Source organism: Zeugodacus cucurbitae, chromosome 6 (genome assembly GCF_028554725.1).
Source record: "Zeugodacus cucurbitae isolate PBARC_wt_2022May chromosome 6, idZeuCucr1.2, whole genome shotgun sequence".
NCBI classification, from domain to species: Eukaryota; Metazoa; Arthropoda; class Insecta; order Diptera; family Tephritidae; genus Zeugodacus; species Zeugodacus cucurbitae.
In genome coordinates this window covers 19,047,042-19,071,286 of record NC_071671.1, presented here as the reverse complement: position 1 = coordinate 19,071,286, position 24,245 = coordinate 19,047,042, and the positions used below count along the sequence as shown (strand labels likewise).

Sequence of the window (24,245 nt, the reverse complement as noted above, 5' to 3'; positions counted from 1 at the left end):
TACAATCATAATTGTTTTCAAACTATTTCTAATTACTCCGAAAAATTCGGAGTAACTCCGAAGAGACGAAACTGTTATGAAAAACCTTCCGAATTTGTTTTAATTCGTTGTAATATAGCTTGTATCAATAGATAATTTCGAGGGGTGTCTAATATAATGTTTACAAAATTTCACAAAATATATGAAAAATCGAGTATAGAGAGACTTATGAATTATAAATAATAAATTAGATAATAAAAATTAATGTTTAAATTCATTATTTCTTTCTTTTAATATATTATTTTCTAGATTCCTAATTGTTTAATTTCTAATTACTCCGAAAAATTTGGAGTTTCTCCGAAAGCAAGAAAATCATTATATAAAACCTTCTGTATAAGTTTCTTGTTATTCTGTATAATTCATTAGTTTCAATACATATTATAAAGGGTCTGATCTGGTCTGGTATATTGTTTACAACATTTCACAAACTGAACGAAAAACAAGAATAGAGCATTAAAAATTACAAAAAAATAATATTTTTGTCATTATTTCCTCCCTTTCATGAATTTTTTAACAAAATTTCTGTACAAATCTTTAACTTTCCTTATTTCTACATTCATAATTATTTCCAAACTAATGGCTCGGAAAGAATTCGGAGTTACTCCGAAAGCTACAAAATTGTTATATTCAACTTTATGAAACCGTTTTTAGTTATTCTGCGATATGTAACTTCTCTCTGTACATATTTTCAGTGACTTGAGTCTAGGTCATTGAACACTTACTCTCAATTTCCATCGAATAATTTACTTTCAAATAGCTTTAATGTTAAAGCGGGCAAATTTTTATTACGAACTGATATAGAAAATTATAATTCTACTGCACAAATTTTAAAATTAATGAAGGTTGATAATTATTTAGTAAAAAAAACTTAAATATTTTTTTATTTTTACACAATTATTTTTTATTTCAAATATCTACAGTTTTTTTGTGGCATTCCTGAAATGTTTCTACCGAACTTCAACAACCAAAAAGTAAATAATTCATACACTTCTTTTACCTCTAATCAAAGTATATGCATTACTATATTCAATAATATTTATTATAATCAACTCTAGTCTTCTTCGAATTTCTCATTTTCAATTTATTTCATCACCTCAACAGCTAATCTAGTTTTCCATTTATTTTTTTTCAATTCCCTTTTTATTTCATTTATTTATGCGCCTTATCAAAATATTTCTTGCTTTTGCGTTCCAAACAACAACACAAACAAATCTGGTAGGTGTAACTATGTATGCGTGTGTATATACAGTTACATGACAACCGAAATCTCTCTAAGTAGCAAAATATATAGTGTGAAGATGTGCAGATATTATGAAGTACATGCGCCTTGAAGTATGCTACGTGCTGCTTACCTTACTATATTTAGTACGTGTCCTCACTACAAGTAAATTGAAATAGCACAGCTGTTGTACGCACTAGAGAATAGAAAAAATCACGTAGCATATTGCAAAGTAACAGAAAAAAAACGAACAAAAACATGCTTTGCTGATGACAAATGTCATTAAGTGTGAGGGAGTGATAGTGAATATAAACGAAACAAAAATGTGAAACAAGAAAATTGTATTAAGAAAATTAGGTGCTAGCATAAGAAAAAGGTTTGTGATGAATGTGTTGGATAACAAGATTTTGCTTGCATAAATTCTTAATTTTACTGAATATTTATTAAGGGAAACTTTTGGTTCGTATTATGAAATTATAACCTTCGCAAAATTGCTTGGAAATGTTGCTTTTCATTTAAAAACTATTGTACCTGGTGTAGAAATTTAATGAAGTTGAGCTATTTCCAATAAAATGTGTATATCTAATTTACTTCGAACAACTCCGAAAAAATTTAGCTGCATAGCATCTTTTTTTTAATTTTGAGTACATTTGGGACTCTTAAACGCGGCTCCGAAACTTTGTAAAACACAAATTGCATTAAAACACTTCGTGGAGCTCGTGGCATTTAAGTTTATACCATTTAATGAGCTATATTCAGTATTTTATTCATTATTTCCTTCAAACTTGTCTAAATAAACAGCTTCTCACTCGAAATTGTACTAAATTTTACTGCTTTTAAATAGAAGAAATATATTTAAGCCTTATTACATATTTTTTCCACTTATTTCACAAGCTTTTGCTCTCCTTTCACTCCTTCCCTAACGTGGTTTACCCAAGCATGTATTACAGCAAATATTTACTCTAACCCACAAGCATACATTTAGGCGTAAAAACCTCTGTAGTTGTCATTAAGTGTCATAAGCACTTGAGAACAAAGCCAAAATACCGATACTGGATAAATATTGTTAACACTACAAATTGTTTAACCCCAATTTTTATATATGACACATTTTCAGTTGCAATAAAAAATGGGTAAAAGTTTGGGGAATCCAAAAAGTATGCTGAGGTTAAATGTGTCGCATATGAAATAAAAACGCACATAACCTAACGACTTAGTGTATGTGTCTAACGCAAACGGCTCTTCAGCACACGAGTACTCATATAAATGTGTAGTTTATGCCACTCATCAACCCATACTGCCAACAGCAGCTGCTGTCATTGTGCATTGTTTTATTTTGCGGGGTACTAATGTCAACTGGAAACATTTACTTTGCTTTTTTATATTGAAGAGGGTGCACGTTTTTTATGCCGTACTAAAGGATCAGCATAAAGCAGAAAACTTCGCCAATAACAAAAAGGACGAAATAAAACTGACAGTGCAAACAAACGAAGTCTGTTTAAGTATTCGGAAATTTTGTTTGTGCTCGAAACCAATGGCTTTTGTCAAATTATTGACATGTTTACGCACATAAATAGCTATCTGTGCGTATGTTTGTGTGTTGGTAACAATAAGATTCTCGCTTCTTTTACTATATTAACACGTGCCACGCTCACACAAATAATAATAAAAATATTCTACAAGTTTCGGGTGGCAATTTTTGTAGGATTTTTCTGTGTATTTTATACCAGAATGATTTTCGAAAGTCTTATTACATTCAGAGTTACTCAGAAAATATAATTTAATTTAAGTTTATAATAGACATTTCATTTGAAAATATTTTCATTATTTTCGGAGTTACTCCGAAATTTTTTAAATTCATAAAATTCGTAAATACATCTAAAGAGCATAGTGTAAGATACCAGAAGCATTGTTAAAACATTTTTGCAAATTTCGGAGTTACTCCGAAATTTTTAATATTGATGAGACTCGAAAATACATGCTGAGAACATAGTATAAGTTACCAGAGGCATTCTAAAAATATGTTTGTTAAATTCGGAGTTACTCCGAAAATTTAAAAGCAAGAAAAAAATAATATTAATAAGTATTTTATCCTCCGAATGTTAAAAAAAATTAATATTTTACAGTATTTTCATTTAAAATTTGTGTTTAGACTACTTTGTGACAAAAAAAATAAATGAAATACATGATTATGAATGCATTTAAAATACTTTTAAATAAAATATTTTCAACTTGAATATTTTAATTACTTCGAAAATATAATGTACTTACCACTTATCACTAAATGGCAGCGCTAAATATTTCAACCGCACAAAAGTATGCAACACTTTTCAGTTCAAAGCGTTATTAAACATTTTTATTAGCAATATAAATATTGTTAGAATTCATACGCCATTAGCAGTAGATAAAGTAGACAAAAGGATATGCTTTAATGCGTTAATACAACTAAATACTTATGTATGTATGTAATGTTGATCATTTGCATTTTAGTAACGCGGTTAACCGCCTAAAAGCATGCAAAAATGTTAACAAGCAGCCAACATATACAAATCCACATAAATATAACCCAACTAAACCGCTTCAAAGTGGGAACATTTTTGTGTGGTCAAACAAAACATAAAACAACATAGTTGAAAGCTATGCGCATATTTTTATTTGTTAGAAAGAATTATAAAAATTCAAATATAAAACAAATACATTTACTAACAAACAAATAAATTAAAAGTAATTTTTATTTATCTTTGTATCAAATAGAAGCCTTTTAGGCTGATTAGCTTGTGGGTTAGATACTACAGTTGTGAAATAAAATGAGAAGAGTCGCCCAACGCAATCTACATAATTGGACTGTCAACTTCACTCGCAGTTGTCTACAGCTTAAGTAAAGGCCTAACAAACAAGATTTATACGCTTTGGCAATTAGTTTTATCGATTTTAAATGCAGACAACGACGCAGTTGCTTCAACGCCTTAAGACATGCTAAAATGTCGCATTAATTTCTGTTGAGGAATACGAATGTAAGACTACATTGAAAATGATACAAATACTGTCCACAGAAGTAATTATGTATGGAGGATAAAAGAATAAATAAGATTTACCAACCAGTTCGGGCTGGAATGTGTAATAGCGAGCAACTTTTTTTTAATTTTTTCCAGCATAAGTGGTAAAACTATTGAAATTTCCTAGTTTAGAAGCTTTTTCAGTCAAATTTTCTAACTCCGACATTTTCGGAATAACTTTTAAAAGACAAAACATACTTCTTTGTAATGCTTTTACATTCCACGTTATTCCTAACTACTTTCAAGAGACTCCTAATAACTCCTAAAAATTCGGAATTACTCCTAAAGTTAAAATATATTGTTAACAGCCTTAAATCTCCCTTTTTGTATTATCTTGCTTAATATTGCCTCTCTCAATACCGTTTTAAAAACATATCAGCCAACCACATCGACCACTTAAGCACTCCCATCGCGTTATTTACCTTCATTCGGCTTTTGTGCAACTTTTTGACTTTCTCTAACTCCATCTACAATGCAACCACTTACCACACCATGTTAACTCCAGCAACTTATCTTTACGTGGCACTTTTACTTGACTTCTTCCTCGACTTCTCTAATACTTATTTCCGCAAACAATTTTCCGCAAGTTTTCAATGAGAACAGCAACAACAAAGGGCAGAAATATCTTGCCTTGCAGCAGCATCGTCGTCAAGTTTGTCTAGACGCCGCCACCACCGCTACCGGCAATGGCTGCCGCAAGAACAGACAATTAAAAACGCCCAAAATGCGCGTGGCATCACGTCTTGTTGCACATTGTTATTGCAGCAATGGCAACCGCAGAGTAAAATATATTTTTTTCGTATTTTCACTATTTTTTCTTGATAACGAAGTAAACGTTTGTGGCATCGTCTATGTCAGTCTATGGATTTTTTTCCGTGGCGCTATTAGTTACTTTTGCTCAGGGGAACCGCACTCTCTTATAATGTATAAGTATAGGACGTTATCCTTTCTGACGGTATAGGCAATCTTGTTGCTACCTCGTACTCCCTTCGAAAGTGAAAAATAAATACAGAAAACACCCAATAGCGGCTGCAAATGGGCAGTCATCTGCTCAAATAAATAAAGTAACCCTGAGTATTTGTAGGCTTGGCACACACACACACATATGTATAAGTAATTCTTTGAGCATTTGGCTCTCGTTAAATGTATTTTTTTATTTTTGGGGGCAAGCATAAAAGTCAGTTTAGTCCACCACCAATTCAAGAGGAGTCAAGGTGTGTGGCATACATTGGAATCGTATAAAAATTGGATTGTCTATAACGGCAAATGTACTTAACGGTACTAATGTGAGTCTGTGCTGGGCATGTACGTGTGCAAATATAAAATATTTGCCCTGCTGGCGGCGCACGTTTGCCGCCTTTGGCAATGAAAATGCAGCGTTTTTGCTTGACGGCTTGCCGGCTTGCCACACCCATACGAAAAGCACTTAAAGGCCACTAAATAAGAAAAAATATTAGAAATTTAGAAATAATAAGCTAACAAAAAAATCGATAATAAAATACGCTATAGAAAGAAATATTTTTCTCCGAAAGTGTCCGAATTGCGCCAAAGTGGACCGAATGTGAATTAAACAGCACATTATTTTCAAAAGAATTTTAACAACTTGATAATAATATAAAAAAAAGCTTAATTAGTTCCGAATATACAAAATTTGTATTATTTTTTAGTCCGAAAATACTCCGAAACTTATCAGAATGTTAGATTTATTTTAGCTACAAGCAGGTGCTATATAAGGCTTACATTACTCAGAAAAATATTGCTTGAAAAGCTAAGAAAAGTGTTCTTCGAGACACTCCGCAAGCATGCGAGATTTTTTCGGCTTATTTCATCTTCAAAGCATTAAAAATTATATTTTCTGCTGCAAAATATACCTATACTTCTATTTTTGTTGTTTTTAAACAATTTCTAACGTTTCCAAATTACTCCGAAAAAATCGGAGTCACTCCGAAAGCAGCGAAAAGCATATCAGTAAGCTTAAAACTTACTAAAATTGTAGTCTGCCAACTTTTAAATGAAAAATTAAACTTTATCAAGCTAAATCATTAACTAAATACCGTTTAAATCGCTTCAAAGTGAAATCCGTCACCTTAACAATTGCGTGTATGTAAATTCCATGCCACACTACCACTTGTTATGTGCAGTAACAACAAGCGCAACAACAATAACAGCAATGACAACCACAAAAAGCAGCAAATGCATGCTTATCAATGCCGTTATACGCATTCACATGTATTAAAGTATTTGTTTAACCAAAACTTTGTAATGCAACCCACTTAAATGTGTTAATGCTGCGTGTAAAATGCAAAATGCAACAAGAAATGCGCAATTACAATAAATTAAATAAATGAAATCACAATTAATTAAATTACTTAAGTACTACAGAGTTGGCAACAGCAACAGCAACAACAAATATAATTTAAGCAAAAATGCATAAAAGACAAAATGCAAACACCACATCCAGTGGCAAACACAAGTGGCTGTGGTAGGCGAGCGAGTCAAACGACTCACTCAGCCGCAATGATGATGAGGCAAGTGTAGCGACTTGGAAAATAATTAGAAAACAAATGGAGCAGCGACTCATACCTACACACCCCTGTGTATTAAGTGTGTGATAAAATGCAGAGCATCTTCAAAAGCGAAAGCTGCAACAACAACAACAACTCTAAAGCAATTGAAGTTGTTGGGCTGTCTGTGTTTGTCTGTCGAGACATTTCGGCTGATGACTTTTAGTTTTTCCATTGCTTGCTTGCTCGGCGGCGAATTTGTTGTGTTGAGACATGCGGTAATCTAAGCAATGGCAACAACAACAACTATGAATAATGTTAATAACATTAACCGCATGTTGCACACAGCAGCAACAAAGCCAAAACACATATATGTATATGGGCAAGTGTAGAAGATCTGTTGCATAGCCCGCATTTTTGCATACTGCAACGTTTTTCCATGCAACGCTTGGGGAATTCTTAGTGCACAGTGTGTTAAGTTGGGTAGAATAAGCAGTTAAATTTTTTTTGTGTAAGTAATTTTTTATTTAATGTGCTAGGCATATATAAAGGTTCGGAGTAATTAGTAATATTCGGAGTGCCTAAAAAATTAAAAAATTGATTTATTATGCATTAAACGCACAAATACTTTACAAAATTTTAAATTTTTCGAGGTTAATTTTGAGGTTTCGTAGTTGTCGAATTTTCGGAGTATATAAAGTACATGCTTGCGTATATTAATAAATACTATTTTAGTCATATGTATTACACTTTGTAAGCAGTAAATATTTGAAAATGTCATAAAAATACTATAATTTTATCATTCGGAGTTGAATTAAAACAAAAAAAAATGTTTACCACTCATTTGCACACTTCGTGCCCACTGTGCCACTCTTCCACTCATCAACACCACTGGCAGCAATTTTATTTAATAAACGCATACTTTAAATTCCAGCGAGAGCTAATTCATGCTAAACTGCAACGAGTATAGTAGTGCCAGAGGGGTAACACCGTTAGCTGTAGGTTTGATAATTTCAGAAATAGAAGAAGAAGCAGCAGCAGCAGTGGCAGCGACACTATGTACAACAAAATGCCAATTGCCTGAGCAATGCAAGCGCAATCAAACTGATTAAATGATGATGGAGTGAGTAATTGAATGCTAGAGCGGCATTGCAACATAGCGCAATGAGTGGCAATGATGGTTGCCACAGCAAAATGTTGCAACAACAATTTGACAAAAACAAATTATTATGAATTTTGCCAAGCGCAAATTCAAAGCGAATCAAATCAGTCGAGTGTTTATTGATTGCCAAGTGTTGTTGTTGTTGCTGCTGCTGTTATTGTTTTATGATTTGATTAGCTGTGTAGCTATGCGTACATGAGTGCCACACGCATACTTTATGCCACAAAAGTGTTGAAAAAAATTTTGTTTTCGCAGCGCAGTCGGTGAGTGGCATGCCACCACCACGCCAACACACATTTGCAGCCACATTTGAGTGGCAATGAGTTACGCGCAGTTCGGTTTGCCAATTCGTCTGTTGCAAGTAGCTGCATATGTGTGTATGTATGACGTGCTTGCCACAAATAATCAACGCTGCATTGTTGCAAGCGAAACCACACGCATTTTTTACGCTGCACAGCCCCACATATATATACATACATACGTAGCCGCTTGTTTTCGCTATTTTCGTTCGCCACGCTTGCCACATATACACACATACATGCAATCAAGCGCAACCACTCGGCAAGCCACTCATAGACACACACTGTTTCTTGTTGTTGTTAGTGTTTATACTTGTTGTTGTTACTAACACTAACATTACTGTTTTGTGCTACTGACGCTAGTGATGTTGTTGATGATGATGATTTTGAAGTGGCAAGTGCAAATTGCGAAATTTCGAGCTGTCTCTGCTACAGTCTCTACATCTATATGTATATATGTATGTATGTATGTATACTTGTGTGTGGTATATGTATTGCACTGCAAAACCACACAATGGCACTTTTATGATTGACAAGTGTGGGGTGAGATGCGTCGGTGGCGTGAGTTTGTGGCGCGTTTGAGCTGTCTCCATTACAATAGCTTGCAACACACACTCTGCGGCATTTGCGGTGTGAAATTGCATGGATTTAGAAATGTAGCCATACACACGCGTGTATTGAAATAATAGACAGCTATGCAGAGGCATTTTGCACAAAATGTTTCAAAATTTGTTTAAAAATATATATGCACATATATACAAATATTTTCAAACAGAGGCAATATAATCATGCTAATGAGTTGCGAGCAAAAATAAATATGTGATTGTTGTACCGGAATGCAAATGCACATACTTGCCACATTTATAGTTTTTGTGGCTTTTTCTCAGCAATTTTTGTAGACTTTCTTCTTTTTCACGGCTTTTTACAGCCACATTGGCATTGGTAGGGGACATTCATGGACGAATGTGAATGTTGCAAGGGGCAAAAAAATATACAGTGTATTCACTTTTTTATTTAAAATTTAAAAAAAAAAATGTATATTAGAAAAGTATTTTAAAAATATTTAAATATAATTTCTTTATTAATATTTTATAAAAATTATATTCATTAATTTCTATAACTCAGAAAATGTGTTATTATTTTTTTAAACATAGTTTGTAAATTGTTTTATTCATTTTTTTTAATTTTTTTAATTTTTGTATATATTTTTTTTATTAAATAAAAAAATATATGTATATATTTTAGATAAATAAAAGTTTACGTAAATATATAATTCTAATTTCATTAATAGAAAATATTTTTTAAGAACTTTTTATCTTGAAAAATTATTTATATTTATTGAAACAAAATTATTTATATTTTTTTAAAACTTTCATAATATTTTTAAAGTCAATTTATATAATTTATATCATAGCGAAAAAATTCAAATTTTGTTTTCAAGGCAGATTTTAGAAATATAATAATAATAAGACCAAATAAATAAATTATACGATTATTATAAGATTCATGCCTTTATTATTATCAGATGGTATATTTTCGACAATAACATTTTTATAAAAAAATTATTTTTCAAAATTTTTTAAATCAATTTCAATAAACTGTTTTCAAAAAAATAGTTTCGCCAGAATAAACAATTTGTTAGAAATTTTATCATTGTTTTATTAATATTGAAAATTATTTTTTTACAATTTTATTTTTTATTAATAAAATATTTCAGAATTTTTCAATTGATTCTTAAATAAATTATAACAAATATTTTTCAAATCCTTTCGCATGAAATTTGTTTTCGATTTTTTTATTTCCCAATCATTATAACTCCACCACTCGCCACAAATAACTTTCGTAATTTCGGCTAACCCACTTTGCGAAATCAATCAAACATATCAGCTTCCCAAGCGAGTCGCCTTAACTCTAGCAGCAATTCTAATTTTTGATTGTTAGTCTAAATTTCAACATCTACCACGAAATGCGGTCGTTTTTTCGGCTCATTTACATGCAAACACGCAAGCACACGCTGGCATACTCGTACCTAACATTAGCGCCGCAATATTGCCACATGCCACATGCATCAGATTTCTTGCCACAGCCTCGCGTCAGTTACGACACCAAAAGGAAATTTGTAATATCAAAAAATCAAAAAATCAAAAAACCGAAAAACCCAAATAAATACGATACACATTGCGGCTACACGTGCTCAAATGAACACCAACAAACACATAGGCATAGGCATACGCAAGTGCTGTCATAAAGAACAATAATATGCGTGAGATAATTCACATTAAGAACACTAATGATTGCATAATCAATGTATGCGTATGCGTTGTCTGTCTGTCTGTCTGTCCATGCATGCATAATTTATAATTGCGTTCACTTACAAGCATACATACATATATAGTAAATAATACACGTAAATATGTATGTTTATGCTATAAGTAATTATAGCTCGTAGCTTCTATGTCTGCGGCTACTGGTTTTCGTTTTTTTTTCTTTTGTGCAAATCTTTATTTGTCCCTTATGACTGAGGTGTCAAGTATTTAGTAGCGATACATATTTAGTAGGCTGATGTTTACACATGCATATTTACATATTAAATTATGTGGCAACATTGTGCTTTATTGTTAAGCAATTTGTAGTACAGCATTTTCACATGTTCTGAGTGCTTTTTATGTGTACTTTTGCTGTGATTTATGTAAATACGATACTCACTTATAAATACTCAGGACATATAAATTTGACAGCCACGCTAAATTTGAACAGCGTTCTCACATAACAATTATGTAACAAAACTTAAAAAAGTTAGAGAAAATTTCCTATCGGCATTATTAGAAGTATAAACATATAGAAATATTATATAAAAAATATATATGTATATATACTCAGTGTACACAGAATATAAATTAAATTTTCGGAATCCCAAAATTTTCTTACCAAAATTTGAGAAATTTCCTAATTTGAATCCTATCTTATCAGTTCAACACTGATGACACACTAATTTAAGGCGGAATCGGGATTAATAAACGTTAAAACACATCGAAAAACATAAGATTTGGTTTCTGAAACTACACAGATACTTAAGTGACACAGAATAATTTCTAATTTTCGGGATTCCGAAATTGTTTCTTTAAAGTTGAGAAATTTTGCCTTTGATTGATTCTAAACTCACTTATCAGCACGAAATTTATAATATTCTAGACTACTTTGGAATCCTTTGTTAAATTTAAAATTATTATGGTAAAATAAATATTATTAGACAATTCACGTGAATTTTAAATAATTTAACGAATATCCTATTTTTCGAATAACCTTAGCTTCTTTGATATCGAAATTAATATTACAATTATTTACACAGCATCCCTTGTATTATGAAAATATTATTATAATATAAAATATAAAATTTTATTATGAGACTCTGCTGGATGGCAAAACAAATAGAAATATTTTTATAAAATAAATATCACAATTTTCTCACAGACGTTAGTATTCAAATGTCTCTTGATACTATACAACCTAAGTACATACATAAAACCTTTCCATTTCCGTCCATCCATCCGTCTGTGCAAGCTGTTTGAGTTATCTTGTTGAAACTTGGTACACGTGTGCCTTGGCATCATAAGAAGGTTGCTTTGATTGGGCGAAATCGGACAGCTACCACGCCCACAAAATGGCGAAAACCGAAAACAGATTAAGTGCCATAACAACGCCATAAATAAAGTTGTAAAAATAAAATTTGGTATGAAGGATCGCACTATGAAGGGGCATATTTGGATGAAATATTGTTGGAAAAGTGAACATGGCCCCGCCCCTACTACGTTTTTTGTACATATCTTGAAAACTACTAAAGCTATATCAACCAAACTCTCTTGAGACATTTCCTTTAGGAACAGTCCTTCCTTATACAGTCTAAAAATTAAGGAAATCAGATTATAACCACGTCTACATACAAAGGTTATGTTGAAAACTACTAAAAAAAAACTTTAAGTATATAACGAAAAACACCATAAACCTTATTTTTAAATGGGCCCCCACTTATAGGTCAAAAACCAGATCTCAGAAACTACTCGACCAATTTCAATGAAATTCGGTTCCTAACATTTCCTTGGCATCCCAATGGTTTGAAAATGGAAGAAATTCACAATTTTGGAGCCCATCTGATACGTCCACTTAGCAATCTATAAATTAATCACCGGTGAGGATAACGGAACAAGACTTTGCACAAATATTGTTTTTATAGTGTGACATCTCCCATCTTAAAATCACCAAAATCGGACTATAACATTTCAAGGCCCCAGATACCGAACATGTGGACCTCATGGCTAGAGACAAATTTTTTATCGAAAATATAGGTAAATCTCACAGAGCTCTTTTGTGGCTCTATGCAAAATTGGGCTAAAAGGGGTCAAATCTTCCTCTAGCCCCCATATACCTAACATACTGATTTTCAAACTTACCGTGGACTTTATACCGTATATTTCGGTTGATATGTGAGATATCTTAGTAAAATTAAGTGAACACATATTCTTGGATACACTGTAGCTTGTTGCCAGAAATAGTTGAAATCGGTCCAGGAATTGTCCCAGCCCCCATTTACTATATATAGTGATTCTCGATATGCTAGTGCACTTTATGCCGAATATAAGGGTCGCATAGTCTGTTATCTTAGTAATAATTAATAAATAAGCTCTTCTTTACTTGTTTAAATAACACATTTTAATTTTGAAATTTTTTTGGTAATTTTTTTTTTTTAATATATATTTTATTTTCATTTTTGTGCAACATTAGAAGGTACCTATCTGCTGAATAAATACTCACTGATATATACCCACCAAATTGTATTTCAATTTTACCCATTCTTATCTGCCGCCATTAGCGTCATATGGCATGAGAACAATCAATTGCAAACATGCGAATCTGCACGCTTGCCACTTGCCGTGCTTGCAACAGACGCGGGAAACATTTGCCCTTTTTGCTGCTGCCAAAAATACGCGTCTAACCTCAAATTCAGTGCAGCCGAAATGAACACAAACATTTTTTTCCGCCAATATTCTCGAACAAAAAAAGTAGCTACATATGTTGTTGGTAGTATTGTTGTTGCACTTAGCGGCATGTCTGCTGTCCAACCATATTTGTGTTTTGGCTGGTTGGCAATGTTGCAAGAAGAGAAAAAAAAACACAAAGTATGTGAAGCAGGTCGAGCAGAAAAATCGAAATCAAATGCAAATAACAACAAAAACAATATTAATAAAAGAAAACAATAACAAGGCTAACGAAGAGCTGGCAGTGGTAAAAATCAATGTAAAGCAAATGAGGCAGAATCGAAAGATATTTGAAGATTTCGCAGAAAAAAATTTTTGTTTGTTGCAAGTGTATGTGTCCATGTTGCATGAATGTGTGTCTATATATACAGTTGCTGCAATTTTACTCCAGCTCACTTGTATGCTTCATTTCAAAGGTCAGCTAAGCGTGTGTGTCTCACTGCACTTGCAACATACGTGCACACATGTGTGTGCAACATGGTCTTGCCACAAGCACACAAGTTCATATTTATGCGATTTAAAAAAAAACAAAAACAAAAACAATTTTGCTTTGAATGACAAGCATTTACCTTTTTTTTGCTTTTTGTTGCATGCCACAGCGCCGCGCTATTTTGCCAATAATTCAACTAATATTTATTTCTATGCAATTTTTTTACCGCTTTATTTAATTTATTTATTTTCGCTTTCAAATCATGTCAAAATATTACCAATATTTATTTGGTTGCATGCCACATGCGCGCTGACATTGCATGCATGCATGCTGGCACGCCAAACTCAAATGTCGCCCAATCACAATCGCAAGTCTGGCAATAATTTAATTAAATGACAAATAAAAACACGAATTTCGCATATATCAAAAATGGCGGCAGAACGGCATATGCAAAGCAGCAACAACAACAATATTGAGAAATAAAAAAGTTGAAATAAATTTGCGAAATTTCAGCTGTTGATACATTGCATTAACATCGGCTATAAATGTTGCAGTTGCGTGTTGCACATGTAGCGGTGCATATATTTCCATGTTGAGCATAGTTGTTGTTGCAAACGCACAGGCTTACATAAGGTTTTACATATGTACTACTCGAGTGTTACAATTGCGGTCAAACACAGTTCAATATTCGAAATAAATTAAAAAAATATTAAATAGTTTTTTAATTTAAATATTATTTTTCTTTAATTTTTTATTACTTTTCTAAATTTTTAGTCCATTCTCGAAAAACTTACAAATATTAATTTATTTATTTGCATAATTATTTAAGTGTCCAAAACTTAAATTTCATAACTTTTTTATAAAATATTTTATCTAAATTTTTTTTCAAATATTCTTTTTATTTTTACGGAATATATTTTTTTTATATTAAATTTTTTTTATTTTTTATTTTTTTTTTTAATATTTTTTAATTTTTTTTCAATTTTAATAATAGAAAAATATATTAAAAAATTATTATTAATAGAAATGTTTATGCAACTGTTTGATGATAAAAACTTTTTTGACATTTTTTAATGTTGTACTTAATTACAAAATTTAATATAATTAAGTTTTTATTAAAAAATTCTCAACTTTTTTGTCTAAAAAACATTAATTTTTGAATTTGAAAAATGTAATTTTTATATAATAACTTTATTTATAATCTAAATTTTCACATTCGGTCGCTCCCTCTAAAAAAATATTCGGTATAAATGTCTAAATATTTTCAAAATATTTCTCACCCGTTACCTTCCACTCTCTCGTTCAACAACTCCACCTATTACCCTTCGTTATCCTAACACCATAAATTCACCGTTAAAATCATAAAACGCATCAGATGTCACCTGTATTTTGCATAAATTTTCGCAAACAACAAAATTTCGCGAACTAAAGCTGATGAGATGAGGTGAAAAGCGCAAAAATCGCATATTGAATTTACATTATTTTGACACGAAAATCGCTAGATTTTGGTATGACAGTTAGAGTGCATAATTTTGCATAGAATAACTAAAATTTCAGCGTAGGTTACATGTAAATGAAATTCATGAATAACTGATTGCCTGGAAAATATATGCATATGTGTGAATTTCAATCAGTTAAGCAGCTAGATTATTTTGGTTAAAAAAATATAAAATATTTGAAAAATAAAAAAAGTTAAATTAAATGACTTAGAAATTAAAATATTTACTATTTTAATTTTAAGAACTCAATTATTTGAACACAATATCTTTAAAAAAAACTGTTAAAATTGTTAATCCGCAGTCAGAACAAAACTGATGACTATTTTTACTCAAACTGAGATTTTTGAAACAAAAATAAATAAGGAAAATTATTTTTAAAATTTCAAAAATTTTCCAAAAAGTTTTGAAAATTCAAATAATTTTCTACTATTATAATATTGATCCAGCAAGCTAATTCTTACACAAAATATTTTGAAAATCTATTTGAAAATACAAAATTTTCAAAAATTGTCGAAAAGTGCCAGAATTTTTCAAATCACCATTAAATATACCTATTATAACTCGTAACAAAAAATTATTATTTTTCTCAAAAAGCATTAGCAAGCGTTACCCACTTCTAAATATACTCACTATTCAAACTGAATATAAAAACAAAAAATAGTTGAGGCTTTTTTCTTCTTCCCAAAATAAATGCTCACTTTCAATTGAGTTAACGTCATCAATCTTAATTTTGGCACATGAGTTCACAAAAATAAAGAACAGCAGCAAAAAAGATTGAACTACTCATAACGAATTAAAAACAATTTACTGCTGAGCTTTTTTCATAATTTTTTTTTTATAAACTTTTTGCCAACACTTCAGCATCTCAGCAACTACTTCAGGCAACTCTGCAATCACTTGAGTCAAAATTAAAATCCAATTTGTATTAGTTCAGCAAATAACAAAGGAGGAAGGTATGTAGTAAGCGTGCAATTGAATATTCCGCATGTCTATTTTTAAATATTATGTGGCAGGTGTGTTGGTATATATGTATATAATGTAAGTTTGTATATCGGCTTGTACATCACATTAAATATTTGTGTTTCACATGTGCTTGTTCACATGATTGTTCGAACTTGTAGACACCTGCTGAGCTTCAATGCAATTCATGCTACCATAATCGCTTCAAAAATAATTCAAACAAAATTTTGGTTAGTTCAGTTGGTTTTTGAAGAAGACATAAGAATTAATTAACACATAAAGATAACAACAGTAAGTTGTTGGATCTTTAGGTTATATTTTTTAATAACAGAATAATCGATTTTGCGATCATTTTCCATATTCTTGCTCAGCGCATTGCTAAAGTGACGTCACAAGACAATTATGCTCAAATATTTCACTTTACTTCACGGAAGATTGCTCGTATTGCTCAAACGATTGAGTTTTCAAAATAATTCGACTTATTTGAATGGTGAAAAGTATCAATTATTATGAAAATGGTACGCTCGTAGCCTTACATAATAGCCTTTCAGGTAGTCAAAAAAATTAACAATATTCCAATATTATTAGGGCTTTCTAAACAATTCAATTTAAAATTGCTAATATGTAATCTTACCTGTTTGCTCCCGAAAAAACATCGGCGCCTTTGAATCGACTCATTTTGAACTCATGGATCAACACATTAGAACTTCACAAAGGAATGGATAAGGAGATAGCAATCCTAAGAACATAATATCGTGGTAAATGTATATCTAATTATCTCTGAGAGGTTGGTTGAGATTAATCCATAGTTTGAACCCTAAAACTTACTCCTACCCGAGGTAAAAGTATCTCTTAAATCTCGTTCCAGAGAGATTGAAGTAACGAACGGATTTTCAGATTTTAAACTCTGATAGATACTCGTAAGCTCCAATAAATGCTTTTGGACAAAGTTTTCTTCTATACGGGACATAAAAAGGCGAGTCCAAAATGAAAACGACTAATTCAAGAATTCTATCGCGATATATTTAGGGACGCGCATTATTTGCCCTATTATATAAGGTTAAGGTGTACCACTATAAAATATATACTTAGCAGGTGATGTTTTTTTAAAAGCTCACATCGCTGTATAAAAATTTGTTGAAATATAGTGAAAAGCTATGTATAATAAGTACAAGCTCGATAGATGGCGCAGTGATTCGATATTCGATTCAAATTATACAAAAATGAGCCTTCTAATTTAGGGGAAATTTATTTAAAAAGTTTCGAAACCTTCTCTAATATTTTTAAAAGCCTCGTATAAAATTTCCTATTAAAATTAATATTTACAACTTCTTCTTGACTAAAAAAATACTATTTTTAAATCAATTTATTAGCCCGCCACTTTAGAAACTAAAATGAGTAATTATTATTCGAAGTCAGTTAATTGAAATGTACAGGTGTCTTATCATTAATAATTTGTAATATTTTTTCAACTAATTTGATATGTAGTTACGTGTGTATTAATAAATCAGCGTGTAATTTTTTTCAATTCTTCATGGTGTTGGCTTTAAGTGCTTTCGCACGTTTCTTGTGGTTCACACTCAAACATACTATATACTCACAAGTGTATATGTGTACTTATATGGCGCGCTGACTAATACTACAGTGATTGAAAATAGAAATAATGAGTTACTCATTGCAGATCAGTGGGTTAATAGGTGGCGGTCAGCTTTGCACTGAGTACCAAGTGTAACACTTAATTGAATTTGTTATGATTTAATGGAATTTTTTATGCTTCATGCATTCGTTTTGTGTTATGCCATTTCCAAGATTTCAAGGTGAGTGAAAGGATGGTCTGCATTTAAGTGGATGCGCTGTTAATAATATAATATTTTTTGAAGGGAGGAGAAAATAAAATATCATAATGGATTATTATGATAAAAAATAAGTAAAAATAACAGATTGCGAGAGTATAAAAAAGTAAATAATATGAAATAAAAATGTACATAAATAATAAAAAATTTAAATAAAAAATATATTAAATAAAATATAAAAATTAAAAAATTAAAAAAATATATATTATTTATATAAAAAAAATTTCAAAATAATAATTTATGATCAAATTATTTAAAAGCTTTAAATTTATGCAACAGTAACTAAATAATTTGTTAAAATTTAGGATTATGTCACATAAGCGCTTAGTTCCTCGTAACTCACATGATTTTACACGTGAGTGGCGCCCATAATTCGACTGTGCCACAATTTCACGGCAATTGTCGTCGATCTTTAAGTAAATATGCAACATTAAAATGCATTAACATAAATTCAAATTCAAAACGGTAATGCATTAAGTGGTTGGCAGTAGATTTCCCTTTGGCGCTTCAATGAGATCGTAAAACACGAAAATTTAATTCTATATGAATGTATGTACATAGGTATGTTTATATGTATTAAAATGTGCATATAGATTTAAGTAAAAGGTACATTTGAATCTTAGGAGCGAAAATAAATTTAAAAAAATGTTTTCTTATAACGAAAAAAATATCTGCAAATTTCGAAAAATATAAATAAAAATATTAAAAATGTTCAAATTTTAATTTTTTGAATTAAAAAAAGATTTTTTTACTATAAATTCTATTCATATTTTCAATTATTTTTTTAAATTTTGGTAAAAATACTTTTTACTATCGTGCACAATTTTATAATTTTTACAAAATCACAAAAATTTTACTGAAAAAATTCAAATCATTTTTGTAAAATTTAATTTTCTTTTAATTGGTGTAAATATTGTATATCTAATATCGTGATTAATTTTATAGTTTTTTAACTAAAATTTTATTTTTTTAATCAAAAAAATTAATTAAAAATTTTTAGATATTTTTTGTTCATATTTCCATTTTTTATTGTTAATTTCGGTGAAAATACTGTTTATTATCATGAATAATATAATTTTTGAATGAAATACAATAAAAAATTGTAATTAAAATTTTTGAATAACCTCTTTTTGTAACAACTATTGTTTATCGACGTGAAAAATAATTCTAGCACCGGATTAAGAACATTTTATTTGCCTAAATTTTTATTGAACACATTTATTTCCGGATTAATATTTTTAAATTTTCTTTTTCGAAGCTCTAATATTTATTTTTTTTGGATTCTCCTTCACCATATTAATTTTTTTTTTGTTATAAATCTTAAAGATTTTTTCATTATAAAACTTGTGTCAAATTTTAACTCTCCACATATTCAATCTCTGTTCTCATGTTCCTTTGAACACTTAACAAACATTTCGTTTATCCAAATAAATTAATTTCAAAGGCAAAGCCAAAGATCACAGCAAAAGTGGGACTTAAATTAAATCTTTCTAAAGCTTCAATTAGATTTCTGCTTTCAGTTAATGCTAGCAATTTCAGTTGAACGGAAAGACTTTGCGACTTGCAACATAATGGTTTTTGATAGTTGCTATAATAGTAAAAAATACTTTTTCTTTGATTTTCTGTGCAAACATTTACTAAGCCAAATACTCCTTGCCAATTTAGAGTGTTTATTTAATTTAATTTTTATTTTCATTTATTTATTTTGTTTTTCTTAGTGTGTTATAGCTTTTCCATTAGTTTATACTTCTCTTTTTCTTTGTCCATAATTTGTAAGTCAAATTACCGCTTAAGCTTTGACTACATCACTCGTGGAACGAACGTGGACAGGGATAGCAGGGGCACTGTGAATGGAGTAAGCAACCCATAACAACAATTTTCAGTACCCAAGAGCAATTGCAAACGCTGGACATTGAACGTTGTCCAGTCGCTAAATAAATAAAAGTTTAATTCTCTGGAAGAAGAATGCAATTGCTTACAGTGAATGTTCGCCATTATTTATTCTTATTTTTTCATGTCTTTCACTTCTTTACAGTTCCATATTTTTTTCCATTTTTTTTAATATCTTCGTACAAGTAATATATATTTTTCGTTTTTTTTTTCTATTTATTTTCTTTATTTTTTTTATTATTTCCTTTTTATTTTTATATATGTTTTTTACAAATGCTTTAATCCAACCAACACTTCTTTGCTTATTCGCTACAAAGTATTTCCCTGAAGAGTCACTTCGTTTGCTTAATTCGTTCCTTTCTTTAGTTTTAACTAATTGCACATTATTGTGCGATTGATTTGTGTTAAGTTGATAAAGTATCGATTTGCTGTTGAAATTTGCTAACAAGCTTGCTGAAAACCATTAACCATTCTGTGTGTTTTTCCAAATTAAAGTGGTTGAATGTATTTCTTTTTCTGTGATTTTCAATCATTAGCAAAGTGATGAGCACGATTTGAGAAGGTTCAATGGATTTTGTAAAAAGAAATCAAATAAAAATTGTCCACAAAATATCCAAAAAAAGTAAATAAGTAAAAAATAGTGTAAACAACCAATAAAATGAATTGAGAGTCGTATTTTAATCTGTGTAATCTCTATTTTTAAGGTTTTTTATTCACTTTCATCATAAATATAGGCTACATTTGTTGGATATTATCTAAATTGTAACTAAAATTTAACTATTACTGAATAAAACACACCACTGTATGTGGTGAAAAACGAAATTAAGTTATATATAAATTTACTGACGAAAAAGTTCATGAGAATTCATATGGAATTTCAAAATACTTGAAATGCGCTTTTACCCTAGCTTAAAATACATTAATAATTATTGGAACCTTTTTCATAATCAGCCTAAATTTAGGCAACACTTTTTTAATATTGAAACTCACCTCACCGTGTGTTGAAATTTTCAAAAACTAATGGAAAATATTTTTTTACAAAAATTATTACATAAAAAAATCAAAATACAATTTTGACCACTTTCATTGCTAACACCTCAGATTTCCAGTTGCCAAAATTTTCAATTACCCCCAAATAAAGTTCAATAAGTCGTTTAATTTCCACACACTCATAATTGTTTTCGTACACAAATATTTGGCTGGTTTGTGCGCAAATGCCAAACACGCCACGCAAAACCCAAACGCGATTTCAAGTGCGCATGCGCACAAGTACAAGCAAGCAGACATAATCAAGTGGCATGCAACAGACTAAGCGCTACCTCACAGACAGACAATCAACTCACTTGGAGTGGTTAAGCCAAAACGTTGTGAGCAAAGACAGCAAACGCGCCCACTTGAGTCCCGGCGCAACAACAACGAGGCGGCGGCGTCATTTTCATGGCGTTGCCACTAAGCCAAACACTTAGCAAAGCAGAAAACATGCTAAGCGCATGTGAGCGCCCAAACAAAGGCATGTTTAGTGGCAATAAAGTTGTTGTTTGTTGTTGTTGATGTTATTGTAATGTATTGATTTTTACGACTGTTGTTGTTGCTGTTGCTGAAAAGTTAATTATTGTGACTTTTTATGGTTAGCAGCGACAGGCTATGGCAAAATGGTGTTTGTTGTACGTAAGTTTCGTTGTTTTTGTTTTTATTTCTTAGAATTTATGGAATTTTATATAGCTAAACACCGAGTTGTTGTATTACAAATTGGCTATGTTGCGTACCGGACATGAATACTCCAGCTGCCCGCAAGTGTTGCAAACAATGTGTTGTTAGTCTTGTAGTTGTAATTTTTTTCCCGCTTATATGTTGTACACATGGCAAAATTATTTTTTATAATTTTTAAATTTTTTAAACTATTTTTTATGATTTTTCAGAAGTGTTTCTCGTAAAGATGTACTTAATGCCTCGACTTTTTTGCTTTATTGCTGTATATATTTTGGTTGTTGTTGTTGCTTAAATACACATGAAAATTTACAACACTTATAGCAGTAATTGAGTGGCATGTTTCCGCTGCGTTACCTGTCATATTACCAACTAAATTTCGGCGCAAAAGTGGAGCAAGTTCGTTGCTTAAGTCTTTCGTTTGCTTGAACGGTCTGCCTACAGAGGCCTCCAGAGCTACAATTAAGCGTGTGTTGCACATAAAACATGTGTAGTTGCGCTAACAGTGTATGTAACTAGTTATTAGGCATGAAAATGTGATAATTTTGTAATTTTTCAAATTTTTTTCCAAAATTTTTTTTGCTATTTTTGCATGTGTTTTAGTGGAGTCGGGGAAAAAATACTTTTTTTAATTTTTTGTTTTTTGAAATTTAAATTTTCAATTTTTTTTTTTGCAATTGTATGTGATAATCAGAATATTTTTATTTTATTTTTCAAATTTTCAAAATTTTTTAAATCATTTTTGAAATTAAAATTTTTTTTTAATTTTTAACATTTTTTTCCTCGCCATTTTCACACTCATTAGCCGCTGTTAGGTATTTTTCGCTATTATCACTGCTTATTGTTGCAAATATTTCACACTCTGCCACGAAAATTGCCAGTATGCGGCCACTGCAAACGCCCACTCACATCAACTGCTGCCGTCGCGTCTGCGTACAAATAATAATAACAAATGGGCAGGAAGAAGGCGGTCGAAAAATGATTTGATGGCCACTCAGATGGCCAGACAAAGCCTGCTTTGTTGTTGAAAAATCACCACTAAAACAATAATAATAAATATGAAATAGGCGCTCATAAAGTCATACATTAAAAAGACTCGGCGGCTACCTGTGCGCACGGGTAATAATTTTGCGCAAAATTGCCTCTTGACTGCACATCACATCAGCATACAAAGCCGAAGAAGCTGCAAGTAGCAGCGATAAAAAATGTTATATAGCTAAATTGTATTGTGGGCTGGCACTAAGTGCGCACTACCGTTGCAAAGACAAGACGCACAGCCGAGAAACACTAGAGTACACATACAAACATATGCACTTACAAGCATCAGCTAAACAACGTGCTTTTATGCGTTGCTATTGTGCTTGATTGTTGTTGTTTTTGTTGTTTCTAGCTTGCAAATGCTTTCAAATGGCCATGCGCTCAACACATCAATCATTTATGCAATTATTCATTGATGAAAACAAAAGATCGCTTTGTATTGATTTGCCTCACGGTTTTGCGTTGGCAACAGTAGCTGTTTTATGGCATAAAGGTGGAGATTTTCGCAGAAATATTGGCGCTTTTGTGTGGTTGTTGTGCTAATTAATTTCATAAAAAAATGCTTTTGTGTGCAAAAATGAGGAGTAATCGTTTGGAATTTTGATATATTATAATATACATTAAAGAAATAGTTTTTGAAATGTGAAGTGAAGAAAAATTTGAACAAAAGTACTAAAATAAATAGTATAATAAATGAACAAAAATTGCAAAAAATAAATTTATATTATGAATAAAAAAAATTATTTTAAACAGATGCACAAATAAAATTTTTGAAATTTTCTAGAAGTAATCAAAATTATTGGATAAACAAAATAAAGAGTACTAAGATAGTCATCATCGACATCAGTCTTCTGCAACACTTCCTTATGGGTGGCTTTATTTTTCTTTGTTGGTGTATTACATTTCACCTCTTTTTCGTCGCAGGGCCTCTTTGGCGCAGTCGCTGGCATAACAAGGATGTTATGTCTCATCTCTTTGTTGACTAAGTGCTCCTCCTGAACGTACCGCTTTCCTATTAAACTGCGAAGATCTCTCATGTTATTATTGATAGATCGCTGAGGTGGGCACATCGTATCAATCAGCTTTTTGATTGCCTTCGCTAATTCAGACATGCAGTCTTCATGAGGTTGTCCCATCTTTGTTAGGGACGTGGTATCACACAGCACTGGAATGCTAAGACTCTTGACTTGGACTTTGCCTAGTTTTGGCACACGTTTAAAAGGATCGCTTTCTGCAACCGGTGTCCTATGCGTATGATTTGGATCCTGCCTTTTTGCACCACCTTCACTCTGACTGTCGGTGCCGCTGTTCACTAGGATACCAAAGATGTTGTTGTCATTGGTATGTGTTTTATTTCACGTAATGTTTTCCATTCTTTTGTATTTACCAACGCATCGTGTGCAATGGGGAAGGCGGAAATTAACAGGAACGGGTATACCCTCGGGGCACTGCCTCTACCCCAGTTCCCTAAGGCCTGTCCTTCGCTTTGCCAGTCCCGGAAAACTCGGACGGACCGAAGCTCTCCCGGAGAACGTAGGCTGCTACTCCTACCGTCA

The 24,245-nt window shown here is 31.3% G+C and overlaps 1 protein-coding gene across 1 annotated transcript in view; it reads left to right on the top strand.

The window, feature by feature from the left end:
• LOC105216830 (pro-resilin) overlaps positions 1-24,245 on the top strand; it is a 45,315-nt gene that overhangs the window by 1,130 nt on the left and 19,940 nt on the right. The window lies entirely within an intron of this gene.